Raw genomic sequence first — 25,445 nt, 5'->3', positions numbered from 1 at the left:
CAGGTACGGAGCGCAATAACCCAGTACAGTGCAGGCAGGAAAGAGTGGCTGGAGGTAGCCCCGATTAAAAAAATTATCTTACAACTAAACCCTCGAAAGCGTATCTCTAAACTTTATGGGTATATGATGACCAACATCAACGAGGCAGAACTATCTCAGCTTAGGCAGAGATGGACAAGAGATATCCCAGACATAAAAGAAAATAACTGGCAGCAGGCACTAGCTACCCCAAATTTGGTTTTGGGACTCTGGTATAGAGAAAATATCTCTAGAGAGTTGGGAACAATTCTTTTGAATCTTACGGCACTAGCTAAGGTAATTATTGCGCGTAATTGGATGGCGGGGGATGGCCCTGCAGAAGAGGAATGGATTAATCTGGTGAACGTCACTTACGAACACGAAAAGTTTACATATGCTACAAGAGGTACTAGCACTAAATTTTATGCAATTTGGGAAATATGGCATAGATCAGAATTTTATAAGATACAAGGAAAGACCACTATCTCACAGTTAAAAAAAAAAAAGGGTATATACAGTATATCTAACTAGCTAATAGTATTGTTTTGAAGTAGTGAGGATTAAAGTACTATGAAATTAATAACACACATAAAGGGTGGGGGGGGTAGAAGGGGGGTAGAGATATGATTTCTGTAGCACATTCATTGACTTCTTTTCTAGTCATCTTATTAAGTATGTATGTATATAAGTATAGTAAGTCACTAAACCTATTTGTTCTCGACCAATATGGGGGGGGGGGGTAAGGGAAAGGGGAAAAAAAATAAAAATAAATAAATAATTTATATATATATTTCCCAACTAGATATAAGATCGATACGAGTTAAAGCCCAAATAAGGTAATTTCAGCCTGACGTAGTCCACAAGGTAATCATGTTGTCGATTAATCCAAGCCCTAATAGGTGTAAATATTTAGATAAAGTATTAGAGCGATTTGTAATAATTTTTTGTTGACGGTCAGTATATCGGTAGAGAAATCTCAAGCGTGCAAAATCGCGTATTCTTCAGAGTAACTGTGAATGTAAGTGTAACTACGAAGGTGGTATAGAACAAATACTCTTCTCCACCCAGTGAGAAAGGTTTCTGGTAGCAGAGAGGTGTTCCTCATATGATTTGATTTGAAATGATTCTATTATCTACAATGATGTCTATTGTTGCCGACCTGTGTTGTAAAGTCCAAAAATTTCCTGCTTATGTTATGTAACAAATGTATGTTTTAAAATGTTTGTCTTCCTTTTTCATAAATAAAAACTCAATTAAAAAAAAAAAAAATTTTATATACAGTACGTCCGCTAATAAGAGGGATACGGCTGCTAATTACAGCTAAATAAGCCTGTAAGAAGCCTCCAGTGTGAAAAAAATAGAAAAAAAATAATTATTTTTTAAAAATGGCATGGGGTCCCCAACCCCCACTGCCGTAACCAGCACTAGGCTCAAAGAGCCGGTCCTGGTTTTGAAAAATTAGGGAACAAAACAAGTTGGGGTTACCTGTATTTTTTAAAACCAGCCCAAGGCCAAAAGGCTGGTCCTGGTTCCCAAAATACGGGGGACAAAACAAGTAGGGGTCCCCCATATTTTGTGAACTAGCACCAGGCCCAATCAGCCAGCAGGGTAATGCCACAGCTGGGGAGAGATTTTTTATACAAGTCCCCCGGACACAACATTAACACCCTGATTGGTGAGTCTGGGAAGGGATCCTGGTGAAGTGGGAACCCCCCTCCAGAATTTACCTGCCCAGACTGAAGCCTGGTGCTGTCCCCGGTGCCCCTGGGCATTGGGCAAAAGGCTGATTGTGTTGTAAAAAATAGAAATAACTATTGTATATTGCTGTGGTACTATAAGTCCCTGTGGGTCATTAAAGGGCCCTCTGGGACTTGTAGTTCCACAGCAGTACAAATAATAAAAAAAAACCACACCATTAAAGTACAACTTCATTACACACTGAGTCCATCCATACAGATACTTACCTACCTTGACACATAGGTAGGTATCATCCATCCAATGGTCCTGAAGAAATCCAATGTGGGTACTTGTGGAAGGAAACCATACTCATGGGGTTGCATAGTTGCCTACCTGAAATAGCAGCAATCTCCCTCTCTCCCTCATTAGTCTAGCAATCGCCCTCATTTCACCTACTTCACATTACACTGTTAAATTTTTTGGGAAAAAAGAATGAGACACAGATACATTAACATTGAACCATCAGCACCATTTTCTAGCACTTTAGCAAGTATAGTAGCTCTTACTTACTGCTTTGGGGCCCATCTACATTTGCACATCAGTTATTTTAAATGATACCTCTCAGATGTAGCAGTACACAGCACGCTTCTAGGTGCCACGTTCATAACCTCTTTTCACAATCTAACCATATATGGAAATAAACACACCCTTTAAATGGAGCATGACACGCCCCCTCAATGGGATGCTCTGCAAAATTCTACTATCAACTATAATCTCCCTGAAACTAGTTTTCAAAAGTAGGCAAGTGTGTGGGGTAGATCACGTCTCTCTCCTTTCCAAGTAGGCATTCAGGTGTAATTTCTGGCTCTTAGGCCAAGAGTGCTGCGGGTGATATTCCCTTAAACCAGATGCTTGTTTTTGTAGAAACTTCATGTGATGGAGGGCGCATCGGTCTGCGCTATGGAAGGACAGTAATCACCACCTCCCCTGATCATGCCCAAGTGCCAGAAAGTTACCAGGACAGGGGTTTGTCACGGCCTGAATGTGAGCGGGTGCGGCGCCAAGTAAATGTTCAAGCTACACCTGCATGGCAGCAGACACCACACCGCATCGACCCCCTCATATAGATGCGGCAGGTGATGGAGCCATTGCTGGTCACCCTGATGGAGCTACTGTGAGTTTGAAAAAACTCAGGAGCCTGAGGTGTGCTCCCTACCACCAGTGGTGTGCCTAAACATGTGCATATGGGGTCGTGAAATTGAATGGGCTTTCTCCCGAAGGAGAAGGGCCACGTGTTTCCCCTAACACCTCTCAACCATAAGGCCGAAGAGAGGAAAATAGGGATCGGTGGGTCCTCTTCGCCGAAGCTTAGAGAGACCCTCTTTCCTCAACCGCCGGAAGGGTTAGGACGGTGGGTCCTCCGCACCAGTGTTCCCTCTAAGCTCTGCGCGTTTGCGCGCGCACAGAACTTGACGAGCGTGCGCACAGACATTACAACAGAGCGCACAAAGCAGCAGTGGTCCCTTTTTGCAGTCGTGGACTCAATTAATGTGTGTTTCACCCATTGTGTGCTGTGTTTTGAATGTTTAATATCATTTTGAAGTAAATGCTGAATGTTATTTTCCAGTTATATATAAGTGACGCACAAAAATTTTAATTTCCTTCCAAAGTTGCACAGCCAAAATCTTTTGCCGCACACAGCCTTCGTAAAATTAGAGGGAACATTGCTCCGCACCCGAAGGTTTGGAGAGACCCGCATTAGACTTCCCTCCGCCTTGTGGCTCGGGGTCATCCTCGAGGGGACTGAAGCTCTCCCCAAAAGGATGAGAGCTTCGGCACATTGGGTAAATGGAAGGCCCGTAACGGTCGACCACAATACCCAAAAAAAGTGACAAAACTACAAAAAACAAGGAACGTGAAAAGTGACGAACGTGAGAGGGAAAGAGAAATAAATAATAAAGAGACACCAGCCAGAAGGCCGGGGTGGGGGTGGGAAAAATTGTCCTACCCCATCCAAAAGGACAAGGTAAGGACGTGAGGCGTGACCTGAAGGGAAGTGCGCAGTGCAAGTGCTTACTAGTGCATGGTGATTTTGGGATCACCCGTGCATGTTCGGCAACCCCGAGTTTCCCCGGGGGCACAGTGCAGCCTCGGACTCCAAGCAGCCGACCGAACAGCGTCCGACCAAGTGTTTCTCTGCTCCCATCGTAGGGCACTTTCCAGCCCCTGGCATGGGAATGGGTACTCCACTGGGCTTTTCGAAAGACTCCCTTAGGGGTTGCGGCCCCCTCGGAAGAGCAATCTACTCAGTCTTAGTGTTTCTCCGATCCCAAGGTTAAGGTACTAAGCTGGGCTTTTCGCGGTTTCCCCATCAGAGGCTACGAACCTCTGAACCTGGAGCCATCTACTCAGTCACAGCCTTTCTCCGCTCCTTGGGAATGGATACTAGACTGAGCCTTTCGCTGTCTCATCCTTCGGGGGCTACGAACCCCATCAAGAGAGCCAAACTACTAGGCCCAGTGTTTCTCCCCCCTCTCACCAGTGGGTTTACGGAAACAACACCTCCTACCACTGGCAGAGGTGAAGGTACTCAGCCAGACTTGGAGCTACTGTGTTTGAAGAAACTCAGGAACCCGAGGTGTGCTCCCTACCACCAGTGCTGTGCCTAAACACGTGCAAAGGGGGCCGTGCGATCGAGTGGGCTTATCTCCCGGAGGAGACGGGCCCCGTTTTTCCCCTAACCCCTCTCAACCATAAGGCCGAAGAGGGAAAAATAGGGAACGGTGGGTCCTCTTCGCCGAAGCTTAGAGAGACCCTCATTCCTCAACCCCCAGAAGGGTTAGGACGGTGGGTCCTCCGCACCCGAAGGTTTGGAGAGACCCTCAGTGGACTTCCCTCCGCCTTGCGGCTCTGGGTCGTCCTCGGGGGGACCAAAGCTCTCCCCAAAAGGCGGGAGCTTCGGCACATTGGGGAAATGGAAGGCCCGTAAGGGTCGACCACACTAAATTGTCCTACACCATCCAAAAGGACGAGGTAAGGAGGTGAAACGCTAACCTAGAGGGAAGTGTGCAGTGCTTCTGCTCAGTCTCAGTGTTTCTCCGATCCCAAGGTTAAGGTACTAAGCTGGGCCTTTCACGGTCTCCCCATCAGAGGCTAGGAACCTCTGGAACAGAAGCCATCTACTCAGTCCCAGCCTTTCTCCGCTCCTTGGGAATGGATAATTAGACTGAGCCTTTCGCTGTCTCATCCTTCGGGGGCTACAAACCCCGTCAAGAGAGTCAAACTACTAGGCCCAGTGTTTAACCCCCCCTCTTACCAGTGGATTTACGGAAACAACACCTCCTACCAAAGGCAGAGGTGAAGGTACTCAGCCAGACTTTTCACCACTCCCAGGCAAAAAAGAGGGATCCCACACCCTCCGCCCATCAGAGCAGCTACTCAGTCCAGCCTTTCTCTATTCTCTGCCAGAGGCCAGTCCATACCCACTGATAAGAACAGATACTACACTTGATCTTAGCCAAAAGGCCGAGAAGGTACTCAGCCAGACTTGGAGCTACTGTGAGTTTGAAAAAACTCAGGAGCCCGAGGTGTGCTCCCTACCACCAGTGCTGTGCCTAAACACGTGCAAAGGGGGCCGTGCGTTCGAGTGGGCTTATCTCCCGAAGGAGACGGGCCCCGTTTTTCCCCTAACCCCTCTCAACCATAAGGCCGAAGAGGGGAAAATAGGGAACGGTGGGTCCTCTTCGCCGAAGCTTAGAGAGACCCTCATTCCTCAACCCCCAGAAGGGTTAGGACGGTGGGTCCTCCGCACCCGAAGGTTTGGAGAGACCCTCAGTGGACTTCCCTCCGCCTTGCGGCTCTGGGTCGTCCTCGGGGGGACCAAAGCTCTCCCCAAAAGGCGGGAGCTTCGGCACATTGGGGAAATGGAAGGCCCGTAAGGGTCGACCACACTAAATTGTCCTACACCATCCAAAAGGACGAGGTAAGGACGTGAAACGCTAACCTAGAGGGAAGTGTGCAGTGCTTCTGCTCAGTCTCAGTGTTTCTCCGATCCCAAGGTTAAGGTACTAAGCTGGGCCTTTCACGGTCTCCCCATCAGAGGCTAGGAACCTCTGGAACAGAAGCCATCTACTCAGTCCCAGCCTTTCTCCGCTCCTTGGGAATGGATAATTAGACTGAGCCTTTCGCTGTCTCATCCTTCGGGGGCTACGAACCCCGTCAAGAGAGTCAAACTACTAGGCCCAGTGTTTAACCCCCCCTCTTACCAGTGGATTTACGGAAACAACACCTCCTACCAAAGGCAGAGGTGAAGGTACTCAGCCAGACTTTTCACCACTCCCAGGCAAAAAAGAGGGATCCCACACCCTCCGCCCATCAGAGCAGCTACTCAGTCCAGCCTTTCTCTATTCTCTGCCAGAGGCCAGTCCATACCCACTGATAAGAACAGATACTACACTTGATCTTAGCCAAAAGGCCGAGAAGGTACTCAGCCAGACTTGGAGCTACTGTGAGTTTGAAAAAACTCAGGAGCCCGAGGTGTGCTCCCTACCACCAGTGCTGTGCCTAAACACGTGCAAAGGGGGCCGTGCGTTCGAGTGGGCTTATCTCCCGAAGGAGACGGGCCCCGTTTTTCCCCTAACCCCTCTCAACCATAAGGCCGAAGAGGGGAAAATAGGGAACGGTGGGTCCTCTTCGCCGAAGCTTAGAGAGACCCTCATTCCTCAACCCCCGGAAGGGTTAGGACGGTGGGTCCTCCGCACCCGAAGGTTTGGAGAGACCCGCAGTGGACTTCCCTCCGCCTTGCGGCTCGGGGTTGTCCTCGGGGGGACCGCAGCTCTCCCCAAAAGGCGAGAGCTTTGGCACATTGGGGAAATGGAAGGCCCGTAAGGGACGACCACACAACCCAAAAAACGTGACACACTACAGAAAACAGAAAACGTGAAAAAGTGCACGAACGTGAAGAAGAAGAGAAATAAATAATAAAGAGGACCCCAGCCAGAAGGCCGGGGTCTGGGTGTGAAAAATTGTCCTACCCCATCCAAAAGGACGAGGTAAGGACGTGAAGCGCTAACCTAGAGGGGAAGTGCGCAGTGCTAGTGCTTACTAGTGCATGGTGATTTTGGGATCACCCGTGCATGTTCGGCACCCCCAAGTTTCCCCGGGGGCACAGTGCAGCCTCGGACTCCAAGCAGCCAGCCAGTCAGCGTCCGACCAAGTGTTTCTCCGTCTCAGCAGCAGGCACTTTCCAGCCCCTGGCATGGGAATGGGTACTCCACTGGGCTTTTCGAAAGACTCCCTTAGGGGCTGCACCCCCCTCGGAAGAGCAATCTACTCAGTCCCAGTGTTTCTCTGCTCCCAGGGTTAAGATACTAGGCTGAGCTTTTCGCTGTCCCCAGGCCGGAGGCACGGTTCCCCCCGACCTGGACCAATCTACTCGGTCTCAGCTTTTCTCCGCTCCCTGGGAATGGATACTAGACTGAGCCTTTCGCTGTCTCATCCTTCGGGGGCTATGAACCCCATCAAGAGAGTCAAACTACTGGGCCCAGTGTTTCTCCCCCCCTCTTACCAGTGGATTTACGGAAACAACACCTCCTACCAAAGTCAGAGGTGAAGGTACTCAGCCAGACTTTTCACCACTCCCAGGCAAAAAAGAGGGGTCCCACACCCTCCGCCCATCAGAGCAGCTACTCAGTCCAGCCTTTCTCTATTCTCTGCCAGAGGCCAGTCCATACCCACTGATAAGAACAGATACTACACTTGATCTTAGCCAAAAGGCTGAGAAGGTACTCAGCCAGACTTGGAGCTACTGTGGGTCCACCTGATGGAGCTGCCTCTACCGCTGGTCACTCTGAGGTAGTAGCGGTGGGTCCCATTGATGAAGCCACCGCTGACCCCCTGATGGAGACCACACAGCAGGGGGGACCAGTGACAGGTCCAACAACGGGACCCGCCGCAACTCCATCGCGGGGAACAACGGTGGTGGCTCCATTAGGGGGAATGACAGTTCACAGACATGTTGCATGTACCCTGCGGCACATCTGGCTGTGTGTACAGGGGGTCCCATCAGACATGCCGCACCCGATATTTACATCAGCCTTCCGCTGCCACGCAAACCTACCGGCACCTCTCGGTTTTTCAGGTCCCTCCATAAAGTCCGGACTACGCAGGACAGTCCCGATTTTCGGGTCCTGTCCCGCTGTCCCACCCGCGGCAGGCATTGTCCCGCTGCGGGGGGTGGCAGTTGGGAGACCCCCCAATCTAGTAGAATAGATGCTGTGCGTATGCGCACAGCGTCTATTTTCGTATGAAAATGAGGTCGCGGCTAATTAGCATAAGCCGCACCCTCATTTGCATATGCACCACCCCCTTTTTGGGCGCTAGTGTCCCTATTTCATCACGACAGAAGTTGGGAGGTATGATGTAATATAGGGGAGGGCTGTGTATAATGTGATATTGGGAGGGCTGTGTATAATGTAATATAGGGGAGGGCTGTGTATAATGTAATATGGGGGGCTGTGTATAATGTAACGTGGGGGGCTGTGTATAATGTAATATAGGGGAGGGCTGTGTATAATGTGATATGGGGAGGACTGTGTACAATGTAGTATGGGAGGGCTGTGTATAATGTAATATAGGGGATTGCTGTGTATAATGTGATATGGGGAGGGCTGTGTATAATGTGATATGGGGAGGGCTGTGTATAATGTAGTATGGGAGGGCTGTGTATAATGTAATATAGGGGATTGCTATGTATAATGTGATATGGGGAGGGCTGTGTATAATTTGATATGGGGAGGGCTGTGTATAATGTAATATAGGGGAGGGCTGTGTATAATGTGATATGGGGAGGGCTATGTATAATGTAATATAGGGGAGGGCTGTGTATAATGTAATATAGGGGAGGGCTGTGTATAATGTAATATGGGATGGGCTGTGTATAATTAGTGTTCATTCTAGCACCCGCTATCTTTGAAAACCCATGCAGTTCCTGTTCCCTGCCTGGGGTGTCGCCATCTGCTGTGGTGTTCCTAGCACAGGTCTGGTTTGCATATCAGTGCTGATATACAGACCACACTGCTAGAAGCACTACAGCAGACAGCGACACCCCAGGCAGGGAACAGGAACTGCATGGGATTTCAAAGATAGCGGGTGCTAGAATGAACACTAATAATGTGATATGGGGAGGGCTGTATATAATGTAATATAGGGGAGGGCTGTGTATAATGTGATATGGGGAGGGCTGTGTATAATGTGATATGGGGAGGGCTGTGTATAATGTAATATAGGGTAGGGCTGTGTATAATGTGATATGGGGAGGGCTGTGTATAATGTAATATAGGGGAGGGCTGTGTATAATGTGATATGGGGAGGGCTGTGTACAGGGCCGGTGCTAGGGTGTCCGGCGCCCTCCTGCAAACCATACATTTTGCACCCTTTCACATTGCCATTGCAACAAGCTGCAGCCCGATTGTGAGAGTGTATGCAACATGCGATCCTTTGGAGGATCTCGGGTGCATGTACATGTACCCTTGACAAAGATCCCGCCGTGGATCGAAACGCGTTGGCGGCAGGTGGACGTGGTCCTTTCTATCACCTATACCAGTGCCGGGACGGAGTTATACAACCTCTGGATTACAAATTAAGCCCGGACAAAAGGAGGTGTAAGAACACCCTTCATATCCTGGAACAAGATACAGGACTGATCTGACCTTATGCGATCCACTGCAACTTTTCTGTGAGTTTTTTTCCAACATTTTATACATTTTTAAATAAAATTTCTTCAATTAAGTTACTGTTTTTTTGAAACATCTTACTCCAAGCGCCTGAGCTGTAGTGTTCCTCAAACCCCTATCCTTTCATATATGTGCCGTGTCGGCTGATTGAACCGGCTGGGGAACATATTCGGGCAGCTGGGGAAAGGGCGCACTAGACAAATCACACACCACCCTTGTACATGCATGTACATGTATGCATACACCATTTCAGTGCTGTGTCCGCAAAATGTTGCAGGCACTAAAGGTGCCCATACACGCTGCGAGAATCACATACGTTATGTGCTATATCGCATCGCACAGCATGCATGCAATGTGTGTGCGATGCGATCCGTAAGCAGTACAAAAAGTATGTGCAGCACTCATGACTGAGGGGGAAAGGAGGGGAGAGAAGGAGGAGATGGAAGAAGAGGGAAGGAGATAGAGGGGGCGGAGTATTGAGGACTGGCAGTGGCACTGTCACAGCACACTGAGAAAAGGAAAGGAAGGGGAGGCAGCGCTGCTGCCTGTTAGTCATTTGATTGACAGCTGACAGGCGCAGGGAGCAATGGGTAGGGGGCGGATCCGGACATGACATGTCATCCAGGCATTCACAGACAGCGCTACATGCCTCTGCACAAGTGTCCATGAGGAAGTGAGGAAGAGGGGGCAAGTCGCAGGAGGAGGACAGTGTGTGCGCGGTGCAGGGAGCTGCTCAGCCTCTCCATACTGCTGCCCGCTGTCAGACAGATGCTGCGGGCGGTGTGCAGGATGCAGTGACAGTGAGGTCTGATGCAGCTTTAGCAGAGCAGGGAGGGAGACAGCGCCTTTTCATATGGCGCTTCCCTGCTTTGCAGGAGCTGCTGAGTGGGTAGCGCCGGCCCTGCCCTAAAAACAATATTGTGAGGTGTTCAGAATAGACTGGAAATGAGTGGAGATCAATGCTCTTGAGGTTAATAATAGCGTAGGAGAAAAAAAAACCCCTAAATTCTGTTTAGTGTTTTTTATGCTTTAAAAAAATAAATAAATCAGAACCCAAAACCCAAAAACCAAAACGTTGAGGGGGTGTTTTGGCAAAACCTAGTAGAACCCAAAACCTGAAGGTAATCATAACCCAAAACGCGAAAAGTGGCCGGTGCACATCCCTAAAAAGAAACACTGTATATGGGCACCTTCACAGTCCAGGTTTTAAGGATATCCAGGCTCAAATTCAATAGACTGATGTAATTAAGTCACCTGTGCTCTCACATGGACATCCTTAAACCCTGGACAGTAATTGCAGAATTTGGGAAATTCGGCCTACACTGTTTTTCTAAGGATCATGTGGTGTTAATTCCAAGATGTATCGCAAGACCTGTGACACTGACCCACAATATCATGTAATATTCTGGAGCTCTATAAATCATGATAAAATGATTGTTACCCTGCAGCAGCTAATGTAAGCCCACATTTATACACATGTAAAACAATATTAATCCTATGTAAAATAATGACTTGGAGACATATTGGTGATGACAAGGGTCAGGTTTACTAATTAATAGCTGAAGTTTACCAGAGTTTAAATGTTCAAATTATTAAATTATCAATGAGTTGGGTTTAATTAACAACACTTTAAAAATAATTAGCAGCTTAGCAGCTCTTCCAACACACCCACGAGGTGGCTGCTCAATGTCGTTTTTTTTTTTGGGGTGTCGCCAGTAGCCCTAATCCCCAGCTTGTTCACGTCAATTCCCTCCAGTTTCAAAACAGAAAATTTAAGTAAAATAGAAAAACACTAAATGTGTAACAACGATTGTTGGAACTGGAGGGATCAGTGACAAGTGTTTTATTAATTTGAAAAATACAAAAACTAAATTGAAAAAAACACTGTAAAAGTGTAAAAACTTTTGAACTTTAAAACAGGAACTCACCGCTTTAGACCATGATCTTATGTTTGGTTGTTCTGCTTTGCTGGGGAGCCGTCAGTAAAGGTGGGAGAAATGATCCGGGTTCAAGAGTCTCACGCGGCACAGAGGGCAGATGTTGTTGACCTGCAGCCATTCTGTCAGACAGGGAACATGGAAGGTGTGGTGACAGTACGATACAGCCATTTCTGTACCTACCTCAATGTCAGAGATACAGATGGAGCAGTACTCTGGTTCCTCTCCGTCTGCAAGGGTGCGCCTGCTGTAGGTTGGGAGATGGGACAGGACGAGCCGCATGATGCTGTCCAGCAGGAGGTGATCTACTCTCTCTGCAACTGCCTGATGGTCTCTTCCTCTTCATCCAGACCTTCCTCTTCCCGATGATGGTCCTGATCTTCTTGCTGACTGACTCCCACGGGATGGTCTGCGGCGTCCTGACCTCAGCCATGTCCCTCTGATGTTCGGGCTGGGTCCATCTAAAACGATATTTCATATATTGTAGATATAACAAATAGCCATATGTGACATGTAAAGATCAGATATTGCTGGTGTACAATAAGACTTCCAGCAGTAACATGATTTATATATTATATTACTATACAACTGAAAAACAGAGCTGCAGCAGTATGAGTGTATGGATGCAGACCCCAATGCTTAGCGGCTTCTAAACTGTAACTGACAGCATGGGAGGTGCCAGCCAGTAACACAGGGACACTGGCCAGCCACCACTGCTATAATCCCTCCCACTACAAAGGCCAACTGCTACAGAAGAGACATTGGTCTAAAATTTAATTTACTGAACAAACATTTTACTGACCTTCATTTCCAATCAGCTGGGACAACTCTCGTCGGCTCATTGTAGCCGGAGGCAGAAGGTGATCAAATAAAAAAAATAAAAAAATGGGGGAGAAAAGAGAAAGAAAAAGCACAGATGTAATTGTGCGCTGAGCTCCACTCACTGATAACTCACTAGGAGAATCTCTGGTAGCAAATAATCGCCTGCAAATTGTTCTCACCTGAGAGGCCTTTTCTCTTGCGTCCACATCAGCTGCTGCCCAGGAAATGCCAGTGATATTGCTGTGCACTGAGGATTGCAATGTGGCATGCGGGCGGCAGTTGGTGATGGTCATGCGGCACATCACATCTACAGTATACCCCACATTATTCTCTTCTCACTTATATTACCCACTTATATTCCCACTTATGGGAAACCCATGGGAAATTACCAAAAACAGGGTGTGTATAAAATGTACCAAGACCATTCTATTGAGTATGAGTTGAATAATTTTTACAAATTGAGAGGTCTTAAGGCCCCCTTACTGTAGAACGATTTGGGCCAATTTTGATGTTTTGGGCCGATATTTAGCCTGAAAAGTGCATCATCGTTTGTGTTTTCGATCCTATCCGATGCGCGGTCTTGTGAGAGTCGAATGGGAGCCTCTAGGTTGGTCGGACTGCACCTACAATTTGTCGTAATCGGATGGAAAAAGGAGTGCTTTTGGCGCATGCGATATATCGTATGCGATATATTGTAGAAAGTATAGTACACATGCAAGTTGGGCAGATAATTCGGTGCGTGTGTAGTTTCACGGCGCCCGATATATCGGATGCGCTATCGGCCGATATATCAGATGTGATATCAGCCGATATATCGATGCGATCCAAATCGATTTTTTTTTACCTGTTCATAACCCCACTATCCACTACGCATGGAGTTGATTTTATATAGTGTGGCGAGCGCAGTAATCCGCGCCCCCTCGCGGGGCTCGCTGCGCTCGCCACACTGTATAAAATCAACTCCATGCGTAGTGGATAGTGGGGTTATGAACAGGTAAAAAAATCGCATAGGATCGCATCGATAAATCGGCCAATATCGCATCTGATATATCGGCCAATATCGCAACCGATATATCGGGCGCTGTGAAACTACACAAGTACCGATAATTCTCATACAATTTATTGGACCAAATTGCATGCAAAATGACAACAAAGTACCAAATTGGATGCAATCACCCCCAGGAAGATCCAGGGGGAGTTCAAGGGAAATTGCATCCAATTTCAGGACCATATATATCGTTATAATGTAAGGGGCCCTTTATTACCTTATTTATTGAACCACCCTTGTACACAACAGTAACATTGTTAATATACGATGAACTGCACCCCCACTGGCAAACCTAAACAATTGGTTTTTAGGTTTTTTGAAGGAGCGCTAATGATAAATAATGTTTTTATTTTATTTTTTTATTTGTTTATTGGGTTTTTTCAAGTTTTAACATGAGCAAAAAATAAACAAAACATTGACGTTGACATGTTTTTCAAATATCAATGAGGTAGTAGTGCTAGGAATAGTTACAGTAACAGGAACTATGGCGGTGACAGTATTCGTCTAAGCAGCTGGTGCAATTAGTACATTTCTATGCTTTACCTTACTGTACATTAAATTACGCTACCAATTTAACGTCTTATCTAACGTCTTATCTAAACCTTATCCTAATAGAGAAAGAATAGAATTGAGATAGAGAAAGGGGGGAGAGGGTTAGGGGGGGAATAATGTTTAAATGGAGATAAATTAAAATGAATAGTGACAAATGGGATTTTTTAAGTAAATTAAATTAAAATGGTACCTGTAAGGAATAAAAGAGATTAGTATGAATGTTTACACCCTTTTTTGAAAAGGTTGGTATTGTTATGGAGTGGTGATCGTCCCGGTGCGTCTGACCCTAGCTTACCCTACTTCCGTTGATGTTAGCTTCTCTGGGTGTTCCTAGGTTCCTTTGGGATGATGTTTGTTAGAGGGCTTCTAAGCGTAGAGACCGGCTGAACCACACTGATGTGCGGCAGCCGCTACGCCGATGCTCCGTCTATCCAGATGAAACCGGAAGTGACCGGCAGTTGTTGGACGGCCGCAGAGAGAGTTGAAAACGGGTGCAGGGGGCAGCTTGCCGGGAGATCTTCTGTCTGGTCCAACGCGTTTCATGCGACATGCGCACTTTGTCAAGGATGATTTGATATGCCAGCATTGTGGCTATTTATTGGGAAAAAACTTTATTAGTAAAACGGAAGTGACGTTCCGGAAATCGGGTAAAAAGGTGGGAAACGCATGTTTGGCTGAATCCATTCCTTTGTTAAGGATAAAAAAGGCTAAAAAATCTGTCGCTTGATATTTTTATATTGGGTGTAACTAGCATAAAACAGAGATTAATAAAATATATGATGAGCAAGTTTGTCTTCAAAAGTTGATCTTCTATGAAGATTTGCAAATCCAAATAAATAACCTGTTTTTTGCTATGTGTTATGGTAAATTCCAAATTTAATTGGTTTGAATTGATATGGGTGATAAAAGATTGGACTTCAATATATCGGCCAAACAAAAAGAAAAGTAAAAGTCAGATTTGCAGAGCACATCTATAATATCACAAATATCTCCAACCACTTCTTGGAAAAACACAATAAAAACCCCACTGGCTTAAAGTGCATAGCAATCCAAAAAATAAATCAGAACTGGAGAGGAGGCGACTTCATAAAAGAACTAAGAAAAGCTGAAACCAAATGGATTTTTAACATGAAAACTTTAGACCCACTAGGCCTTAACATTGAAATAGAACTAAATGCCTTTTTATAAATGGTACCTGCTATATTAACTTGCTCATCATATATTTTATTAATCTCTGTTTTATGCTAGTTACACCCAATATAAAAATATCAAGCGACAGATTTTTTAGCCTTTTTTATCCTTAACAAAGGAATGGATTCAGCCAAACATGTGTTTCCCACCTTTTTACCCGATTTCCGGAACGTCACTTCCGTTTTACTAATAAAGTTTTTTCCCAATAAATAGCCACAATGCTGGCATATCAAATCATCCTTGACAAAGTGCGCATGTCGCATGAAACGCGTTGGTCCAGACAGAAGATCTCCCGGCAAGCTGACCCCTGCACCCGTCTTCAACTCTCTCTGCAGCTGTCCAACAACTTCCGGCCACTTCCGGTATCATCGGGATAGACGGAGCATCGGCGTAGCGGCTGCCGCACATCAGTGTGGTTCAGCCGGTCTCTACGCTTAGAAGCCCTCTAACAAACATCATCCCAAAGGAACCTAGGAACACCCAGAGAAGCTAACATCAACGGAAGTAGGGTAAGCTAGGCAGGGCCGTTTTTTCGTATGGGCTTAATGGGCACTTGCCCAGGGGCCCCAGGTGTATAAGGGCCCCATGCTGATAGCTGATGATCCCCTTTTTCCAGGGATACCAGAATTTTGAAAATCGGCCCTGGGGAACTGGAGATATCCAACTTCAAAGCAGCAGTCCACATCTGACCTGTTAATTGCAATTCCCAGTCATATTTCTCAGGTTCTCTCTGACGTAGAGTGTTTCTGAGAGTAGATTCCAAAAGTTTCTGTCGACACTAGCGGCTTGTCTCTATCATGCCCACAACCAGAGATATCATCCTTCCAGCAGCCGGTCCCTGCTCCAGCTCCAAACGTCTGGGTTACAGTTTTATATTTTTGTCAATGGATTGCTCTGGCTCCTGATCTCTGATCCCCAAGTTCCCAGCACCTCCTGAAAGTTGGGACTCTAGGTTTTTATACTATTGAAGGCTAGGAAATCTATTTCCAGATAATGGCGATATCTGCAGTCAAATAAGCTGCACTTCCACCGGAAAATGACGAATATTAAGCCCACTCCATTATCCAACCTTCCACTGCGTATAAAACACCCCCTACCTCCCTGGAAGTCATTTACAAGGGACCCTTCATTCAGCTCAGTGCCCCCTTCCACACGTTAGTGTTCTCCCTCCCACCACCTGTGCAGTAAAGGAGTACCGTATTTATCGGCGTATAACACACACTTTTTGCCCCCTGAAAATAGGGGGCAAATGATGTGTGCGTGTTATACGCCGATATAATGTTAAGAGACCTTGTTTTTACCGTATACGCCGCCGATAGCAGCGTGGACCAGTAGCGGCGTGTGGAGTGTGAGCCTGTGAGGCAAACAGCAGGCAACGGCAAGACGCGCCTTCCTCACGCGGAAGGAAGGAATTCTCGCGGCCGTCGGAGCGTAACCACGGCAACGCTCTGCACCGCTGGCTGAGGTAGGAGAATTTGTACCTGTCAGGTACAAGTTTACTGTACTGTATGTGCTTATGATTGGCGACGGCAAGCCGCGCCTTCCTCACGCGGAAGGAAGGAATTCTCGCGGCCGTCGGAGCGTAACCACGGCAACGCTCTGCACCGCTGGCTGAGGTAGGAGAATTTGTACCTGTCAGGTACAAGTTTACTGTATGTGCTTATGATTGGCGTTGTACCTTACTCTTTTTTTAAATTTAAACTTAGGTAAAAAGTATACCACTGCAGTGTGACTACTGGTATCCCTAATGGATTTAAAACAAAAGCGTGGAGCATATACAGCTGCTTTCAAGTTGAAGGTTGTGGAATATGCCAAACAACATGGAAATAGGGCTGCAGCAAGGCATTTTGGAGAGCCACCAACTGAATGCACAATACGAGAGTGGCGAAAAATGGAAGAAAAACTCAAGACATTAGCAAAAACAAAATGCAATTTTCGCAGCGGTATTGTTAAATGGCCAAAATTAGAAGAACAGGTGAAGGAATTTGTAGTAAATCATAGAAAAGCTGGTATTGCTTTATCAACAAAAATGATCATTATTCAAGCAGTGAAAATCAGCAAAGAGTTGCAAATACATGATTTCAAAGGAACAGCATCATGGTGCCAAAGATTCATGAAGAGGCATGAGCTTCCGATGCGAACAAGAACCAGGATTGCCCAGCGTATGCCGGATGATTATGAAGAGAAGATAATAAATTTTCATAAGTTTATTATCAAACAAAGGAAAAGAATAAATTTTGAAATTGGTCAAATAGGCAACATGGATGAAGTACCACTCACCTTCGATGTTCCTTCAAACAAAACTGTGGAAGCAAAAGGTGCAAAGACAGTAACAATTAAAACTTCAGGGCATGAAAAAAATCATTACACCGTGGTCCTTGCTGTCACTGCAGATGGAAACAAGCTGCCACCATTGGTCATTTTTAAAAGGAAAACTTTGCCTAAAGAGAAAATTCCAAGTGGCATACAGGTGCATGTTCATCCCAAAGGTTGGATGGATGAAGAGGGCATGAAGCTTTGGATTAGAAATGTGTGGGAGAAGCGCCCAGGTGCTTTGTTAAAGAAGCCATCCTTGTTAGTACTGGACTCATTCAGATCTCATCTTACAGAACCAACAAAAAGAGAATTTCAAAAATGCAAAACAGAAATAGCTGTCATTCCAGGAGGACTGACATCACAATTGCAGCCATTGGATGTTAGCATTAACAAGCCCTTCAAAGCCGTAATGCGTGAAGAATGGAATAAATACATGTGTGATGAAAACCAACATGAAATGACGAATTCTGGGCGAATGAAAAGACCTGGCATTTCAAAAGTTTGTCAGTGGATAAAGACTTCGTGGGACGCAGTTAAAGAAGATATTGTTATCAAATCTTTTAAGAAATGCGGCATAAGTAATGCTTTGGATGGTGAAGAAGATGAGCTGATTTATGAAGATAGTAGCAGTGAAAGCAGCAGTGTTCATTGCGATTTTGAAGATAGCAGTGAAGATGAAGAGTTTCTTGGTTTCCCAGATAGTGATTTCTGAGTAAACTTTTGTAAAAACAAAATATACAAGTTTCTTTTGTTAAAACAGTTGCTTTTACTGTCCTTTTACATTATTTACCTTATAAGTGGTAATAATATTAATAAAAAAAAAGTTCTGAGTTACCCTTATTTTTTTCCTGAAATTTCCCTCTTAAAATGAAGATGCGTGTTATACGCCTGTGCGTGTTATACGCCGATAAATACGGTAATTAGAAGAAGTTACTGCTCCAGGTCCTACATGTTGAGTGGAAGATAGAGCACCTCCTGCCACCCATGGGACATCAAAGCTGCTGCTGATAGCACCCCCATGGGTAAGGGCCCCAGTGCATTGCTTTGCCCAGGGGCCCACACTGCTGTTAAGATGGCCCTGAAGCTAGGGTCAGACGCACCGGGACGATCACCACTCCATAACAATACCAACCTTTTCAAAAAAGGGTGTAAACATTCATACTAATCTCTTTTATTCCTTACAGGTACCATTTTAATTTAATTTACTTAAAAAATCCCATTTGTCACTATTCATTTTAATTTATCTCCATTTAAACATTATTTATCATTAGCGCTCCTTCAAAAAACCTATTCCTTCCAAAACCTATTGGAGCTGCTCCATATATTTACAAGCGCGGCAACCACGCAAATTCTCCAAACCTAAACAATTGTGCAAAATATATCATATTAAAGAAGGTAAATAGGTGATGTAAACATGCAATAAGACATTCCTCAAGCCTTATATAGACTTATATGGACATACTGAACAGTTCCTAATGATCACAGCTGTGGTCCTGACAATGCCATAGAGAATGAAAGCAAACTAGGGCCCTTATTCAGATCTGAAAACAGTACAAATTTGTTCTCAAAATGGGCAAAACCATGTGCACTGCAGGTGGGGCAGATGTAACATGTGCAGAGAGAGTTTAATTTGGGCGGGTGTGGTTAAACTAAAATCTAAGTTGCAGTGTAAAAATAATGCAGTCAGTATTTACCCTGCACAGAAACAAAATAACTCCCCCAAATCGAATTCTTTCTATACATGTTACATCTGCCATACCTGCAGTGCACATGGTTTTGCCCATTTTGAGAACAAATTTGTACTGCGATCAGATCTGAATAAGGGCCAAGGTCTGGTGTGTAGAAAGGTTCTTCTCCGGTTGTATATAGATAACAGCCATGGCCAGACACCCATTCTTTCTACTTGTCACAAACTAAAGCCGTGTACACATGGCTGCGATAGGGGCTGATATAGTTGGGAATATGGTCGCTGGCGACCATATTGCATACCTCCCAACATCTGGGACGGTAGCGGCGGGACGGTGTGTGCCGAATGCGCGTGGCGAATATTTTTGGAGCGTCGCCTTCCGGAAATTGGGCGTGGCCTATACTTGCGGCGCTATCGCGAGGCCACGCCCCCGTTTTCCGCCGCGGTGGGGGCATGCCCCCAGCCCCTCTGCCCGCAAGAATAGACACTGCCGGCGGCGGGAGGGACGTGGGAATGTCCCAAAATATCGGGACGTTCCCGCGATAAGCGGGACAGTGGGGAGGTATGATATTGCCAGTGATGGGAGTGTGCCCCAGCGATAAATAACCGGGTGAGCACTCCCGTTTTCAGCCCTGTTCTAATTGCTTGCTCCTGCGACCAGATGATTACCTCTGCGGCACCATCTCTGGTCGCTGAGCAATATATCTCCCCTGTGTGTACGCACCTTATCTGTTGTCTGCAACCTGAGGTCTCAATTTACTACCTCTGAGACAGTAATGCAGGTTGGACACCGTCATGGTGGCTTTTACCATGTTACAAATTAAGCTCCTGAGCAATAGAACAGATGTAGCTTCATAATAACCTGCCCAGGCAGTATTTAGGGACATCTCACGAAGGCTTTGTGCTGGTGGCCGGGTCCCAGTGGGTGTAGCTAGGTGCCACGGTGCCCGGTGCAGAGGCATGTTTTGCCCCCCCCCCCCCCCCTGATTTCTAGTAAGCTGGGCTCTTGCACAGCTAAAAGGGGGCGCGGCCTAACATTATACCACACACCATAATGCCCATTGCACATTTTAACGGAGCGAACGTTAACAAGCACACACACACAATAGTGGGTAGATGCAGTGTAGGATGGAGAAGCACAGCGTTGCAGGGAGAGGAATTGTGAGGGAAAAAGGGGATACTGGGCTAGGGGAGTCGGTGAGATGGTGGCGAACGCTAGGCTGGAATGGAGGGCACTGAGTGAATAGGGGACTCTAGGCAGGATGGGAGGGGGGTATTACTGTGACAGGCAAGTTGGTGGTTTCTAGTTGCAGGGGCGGTGAAATGGGTGTAGTGGGCTGGTTGGTTAGGGAAGACAGGGAGACACTGGGACATTGTGAATGGGATGGGGGGTCAGTAACAGTAGACTATAATCTGTCAGTGCTGCGCAGGGACCTGGTTCTCCTCAGAGTGTCAGGCTTCCTCACAGGCCTCTAGTTTTTCAGGTCCTGGGCTCCCCATCTCTGTACCCATCTCTCCCCACATACCTACACAGGTTTCAGCAGATCTGTCCTCCTGTACCCGGCTCCCTATGGTGGCAGCCTTCATCCCTCCTTCACCTTGCTCAGGGAAGCAGCTGAGGGTCCCGCTCCGCTCCACTTGGCACCCGGCGGTGGCTCCATACCCCCTCCACCCGATGGCTCCTTCCTTGCTCCATGCTCCACAGCTCAGGGTCGGAGAGGCACATGTCTTGGTGCCCTCCCCCTAAATCTGTTGCAACTCTCCCTGCCTCCTGTGATGATACAACAAGGCAGAGGCTCACTCCTGACCTCTGCTCTGCTGTGTGGGCTGTGGCTGGTAAACACTGTAGGGCGCAGCAAGGAGTGTGCTTGCTGAACACCCTGCTGCTGCTGCCGTCACTGGTCTGCCGTCTGCAGTCCGGCGGGAGCAGTGACCTGTAACTCACCGGCAGAGTGTAGTTCCAACTTCCACCCTGCCAGACTTTAATTGTAAATAGCGGCAGACAGCAGGGAGCGGGCGAGCTGGGGGAAGCGGGCGAGCAGGGCGTGGGAGCCGGCGGCAGAGTGCACGGCTCACACGCCCTGTGATATTTCAGCGCCCGAGCAAGTGCTCCATTGACTCCGCCCTCGCTACGCCGCTGCCTAGTCGTGGTCAGAAAGGAAGTGTTTCAGTAGTTCCTCATGGTGAAAAGGGGAGTTTGTATGTATACTGTCTGCTTCCTATAAAATTATTTTTAAATGGCCAAAATGTCTGTGCACCAGTGGCGGTTTTTACCTATGGGCTGCCACTGTGTGAAGCCAAATGCAGTCTGTAATACCGCACTGGCTTCATTGTGACTGGCAGTAGCTTCTTATTGGAAGTCCGACCTTCCAGTCACCCAAGGCAGTCCCATTGGGAGGTGTTCCCTCCCTCTGGGACGCCTCTACGGGCTGCTAAAAATGGGTTTTATAAAAACGGGATTTGCCGAAGCAGCCTATAGAGGCTTGAGGCCAACGTTGGGGTGATTGGGGTCCAGCCGCGCTGGCCGTTGAGGTGGGAGGGCCGGCATTGCAGCAGCCCTCCTTCGCCACAGATGTATGTGCTGAGCTGCCACTGCTCCGGGCCATTCCGGGAGGGTAGGCCAGTGTGAATATAACTTTTATATTTTTTTGGGTACTTGTTTCCTAGCACCCTTGTACATGCATGTACATGTATGCATACACCATTTCAGTGCTGTGTCCGCAAAATGTTGCAGGCACTAAAGGTGCCCATACACGCTGCGAGAATCGCATACGTTATGAGCTATATCGCATCCCATCGCACGGCATGCATGCAATGTGTGTGCGATGCGATCCGAAAGCAGTACAAAAAGTATGTGCAGCACTGGTGACTGAGGGGGAAAGGAGGGAGAGAAGGAGGAGATGGAAGAAAAGGGGAGGAGATAGAGGGGGCGGAGTATTGAGGACTGGCAGTGGCACTGGCACAGCACACTGAGAAGAGGAAAGGAAGGGGAGGCAGCGCTGCTGCCTGTTAGTCATTTGATTGACAGCTGACAGGCGCAGGGAGCAATGGGTAGGGGGCGGATCCGGACATGACATGTCATCCAGGCATTCACAGACAGTGCTACATGCCTCAGCACAAGTGTCCATGAGGAAGTGAGGAAGAGGGGGCAGGTCGCAGGAGGAGGACAGTGTGTGCGCGGTGCAGGGAGCTGCTCAGCCTCTCCATACTGCTGCCCTCTGTCAGACAGGTGCTGCGGGCGGTGTGCAGGATGCAGTGACAGTGAGGGCTGATGCAGCTTTAGCAGAGCAGGGAGGGAGACAGCGCCTTTTCATATGGCGCCTCCCTGCTTTGCAGGAGCTGCTGAGTGGGTAGCGCCGGACTGGCTGTGTATAATGTGATATGGGGTGGGCTGTGTATAATGTGATATGAGGAGGGCTGTGTATAATGTAATATAGGGTAGGGCTGTGTATAATGTGAAATGGGGAAGCCTGTGTATAATGTAATATAGGGGAGGGCTGTGTATAATGTGATATGGGGAGGGCTGTGTATAATGTAATATAGGGGAGGGCTGTGTATAATATGATATGGGGAGGGCTGTGTATAATGTTATATGGGGTGGGCTGTGTATAATGTAATATGGGGTGGGCTGTGTATAATGTAACGTGGGGGGCTGTGTATAATGTAATATAGGGGAGGGCTGTGTATAATGTAATATAGGGGGGCTGTGTATAATGTGATATGGGGAGGGCTGTGTATAATGTAATATAGGGGAGGGCTGTGTATAATGTGATATGGGGAGGGCTGTGTGTAATGTGATATGGGGAGGGCTGTGTATAATGTAATTAAGGGGAGGGCTGTGTATAATGTAACATGGGGGGCTGTGTATAATGTAATATAGGGGGGCTGTATATAATGTAATATAGGGGAGGGCTGTGTATAATGTGATATGGGGAGGGCTGTGTATAATGTAATATAGGGGAGGTCTGTGTATAATGTGATATGGGGAGGGCTATGTATAATGTAATATAGGGGAGGGCTGTTTATAATGTAATATGCGGAGGGTTGTGTATAATGTAATATGGGGTGGGCTGTGTATAATGTGATATGGGGAGGGCTGTGTATAATGTAATATAGGGAAGGGCTGTGTATAATGTAATATAGGGAAGGGCTGTGTATAATGTAATATAGGGGAGGGCTGTGTATAATGTGATATGGGGAAGCCTGTGTATAATGTAATATAGGGGAGGGCTGTGTATAATGTGATATGGGGAGGGCTGTGTATAATGTAATATAGGGGAGGGTTGTGTATAATGTAATATGGGATTGGCTGTGTATAATGTAATATAGGGTGGGCTGTGTATAATGTAATATGCGGTGGGCTGTGTATAATGTAACGTGGGGGGCTGTGTATAATGTAACATAGGGGAGGGCTGTGTATATTGTAACATGGGGGGCTGTGTATAATGTAATATAGGGGGGCTGTGTATAATGTGATATGGGGAGGGCTGTGTATAATGTAATATAGAGGAGGGCTGTGTATAATGTGATATGGGTAGGGCTGTGTATAATGTAATATAGGGTGGGCTGTGTACAATGTAATATGGGGTGGGCTGTGTATAATGTAACGTGGGGGGCTGTGTATAATGTAACATAGGGGAGGGCTTTGTATAATGTAACATGGGGGGCTGTGTATAATGTAATATAGGGGGGCTGTGTATAATGTGATATGGGGAAGGCTGTGTATAATGTAATATAGAGGAGGGCTGTGTATAATGTGATATGGGGAGGGCTGTGTATAATGTGATATGGGGAGGGCTGTGTATAATGTAATATAGGGGAGGTCTGTGTATAATGTGATATGGGGAGGGCTATGTATAATGTAATATAGGGGAGGGCTGTTTATAATGTGATATGCGGAGAGTTGTGTATAATGTAATATGGGGTGGGCTGCGTATAATGTGATATGGGGAGGGCTGTGTATAATGTAATATAGGGGAGGGCTGTGTATAATGTAATATAGGGGAGGGCTGTGTATAATGTGATATGGGGAGGGCTGTGTATAATGTGATATGGGGAGGGCTGTGTATAATGTAATATAGGGGAGGGCTGTGTATAATGTAATATGGGATTGGCTGTGTATAATGTAATATAGGGTGGGCTGTGTATAATGTAATATGCGGTGGGCTGTGTATAATGTAACGTGGGGGGCTGAGTATAATGTAACATAGGGGAGGGCTGTGTATATTGTAACATGGGGGGCTGTGTATAATGTAATATAGGGGGGCTGTGTATAATGTGATATGGGGAGGGCTGTGTATAATGTAATATAGAGGAGGGCTGTGTATAATGTGATATGGGGAGGGCTGTGTATAATGTAATATAGGGTGGGCTGTGTATAATGTAATATGGGGTGGGCTGTGTATAATGTAACGTGGGGGGCTGTGTATAATGTAACATAGGGGAGGGCTGTGTATAATGTAACATGGGGGGCTGTGTATAATGTAATATAGGGGGGCTGTGTATAATGTGATATGGGGAGGGCTGTGTATAATGTAATATAGAGGAGGGCTGTGTATAATGTGATATGGGGAGGGCTGTGTATAATGTGATATGGGGAGGGCTGTGTATAATGTAATATAGGGGAGGGCTGTGTATAATGTAATATGGGCAGGGCCGGCGACAGGGGGGGTCAAGGGGGACAGTCGTCCTGGGCCCGACGATCTCAGGGGCCCCAAAGCCAGCCGCTCAGCCCCCCAGCTCTGCTGCCTGGCTGGTCACAGCATCCCCCTAGTCTCTGCTGCCCAGTCGCTCAGCTCCCCCAGCTCTGCTGCCCGCATGGCTACTCATCGCCCCAGCACTGCAGTGCTGCCCGGCCGCTAGCCTAGGCAGAAATTGTTTTATATTTACACTGACAGTCTGCAGTCAGACAGTCCTGACTCCTGGCTTCTGTAGCCCCGCCCATGATTCTCGGGTCGGTGGTGAGGGGGTGGAGCCTAAGTGACACACTTGTCATGTAATCTTGGCCCTGCCCCCTCACAATCGACCTGCAAATTGCGCAATTTTTAAGCCATGGGTCAGAGGCTTAAAGAAGGCTGCTGCCCAGACCTGGCATCAATGACAGCTGCTCTCCTCCCTCCTCCTATCAGAGTAAGTGTGTGCACTACATGTATGTGTGTATGTCTGTGTAAGTGTGTGTGTGCATGTATGCATGTTTGTATATATATATGTATTTTATGTTTGAGTTTTTGTGTGTATGTATATTTTGCCTGTATATGTACATGTAATCCATAGGGGGGGAGGGTTCAAAGGGGATATCTCTGCTCTAACTAGCCCAAATCCAGTCCCCTGTCATTGCACCCCAGGCGCAACCCCCTGGCGCTCAGATGCCCAGTCTCGCCTCCGCCCAGGTGCCTGGAGCCCAACCGCTCAGGCACCCGCCTCTCTGCCACTCAGATGTCCGGCCACCGGAGAAGTGACCCCTG

General features: G+C 47.0%; 3 pseudogenes; all 3 read right to left on the bottom strand.

Moving 5' to 3' along the window:
- Positions 1-5,012: 5,012 nt before the first annotated feature.
- On the bottom strand, positions 5,013-5,232 carry LOC146045123 (U2 spliceosomal RNA; annotated as a pseudogene).
- Positions 5,233-5,961: 729 nt separating this feature from the next.
- Positions 5,962-6,181, bottom strand: LOC146045117 (U2 spliceosomal RNA; annotated as a pseudogene).
- Positions 6,182-7,262: 1,081 nt separating this feature from the next.
- On the bottom strand, positions 7,263-7,482 carry LOC146045265 (U2 spliceosomal RNA; annotated as a pseudogene).
- Positions 7,483-25,445: the final 17,963 nt, after the last annotated feature.

This window comes from Crinia signifera, chromosome 1 (assembly GCF_055691185.1).
Source record: "Crinia signifera chromosome 1, ASM5569118v1, whole genome shotgun sequence".
In the NCBI taxonomy this organism is placed as follows: domain Eukaryota; kingdom Metazoa; phylum Chordata; class Amphibia; order Anura; family Myobatrachidae; genus Crinia; species Crinia signifera.
The sequence above is the reverse complement of the archived record's forward strand: the minus strand, read 5'-3'. Positions and strand labels throughout refer to the sequence as shown.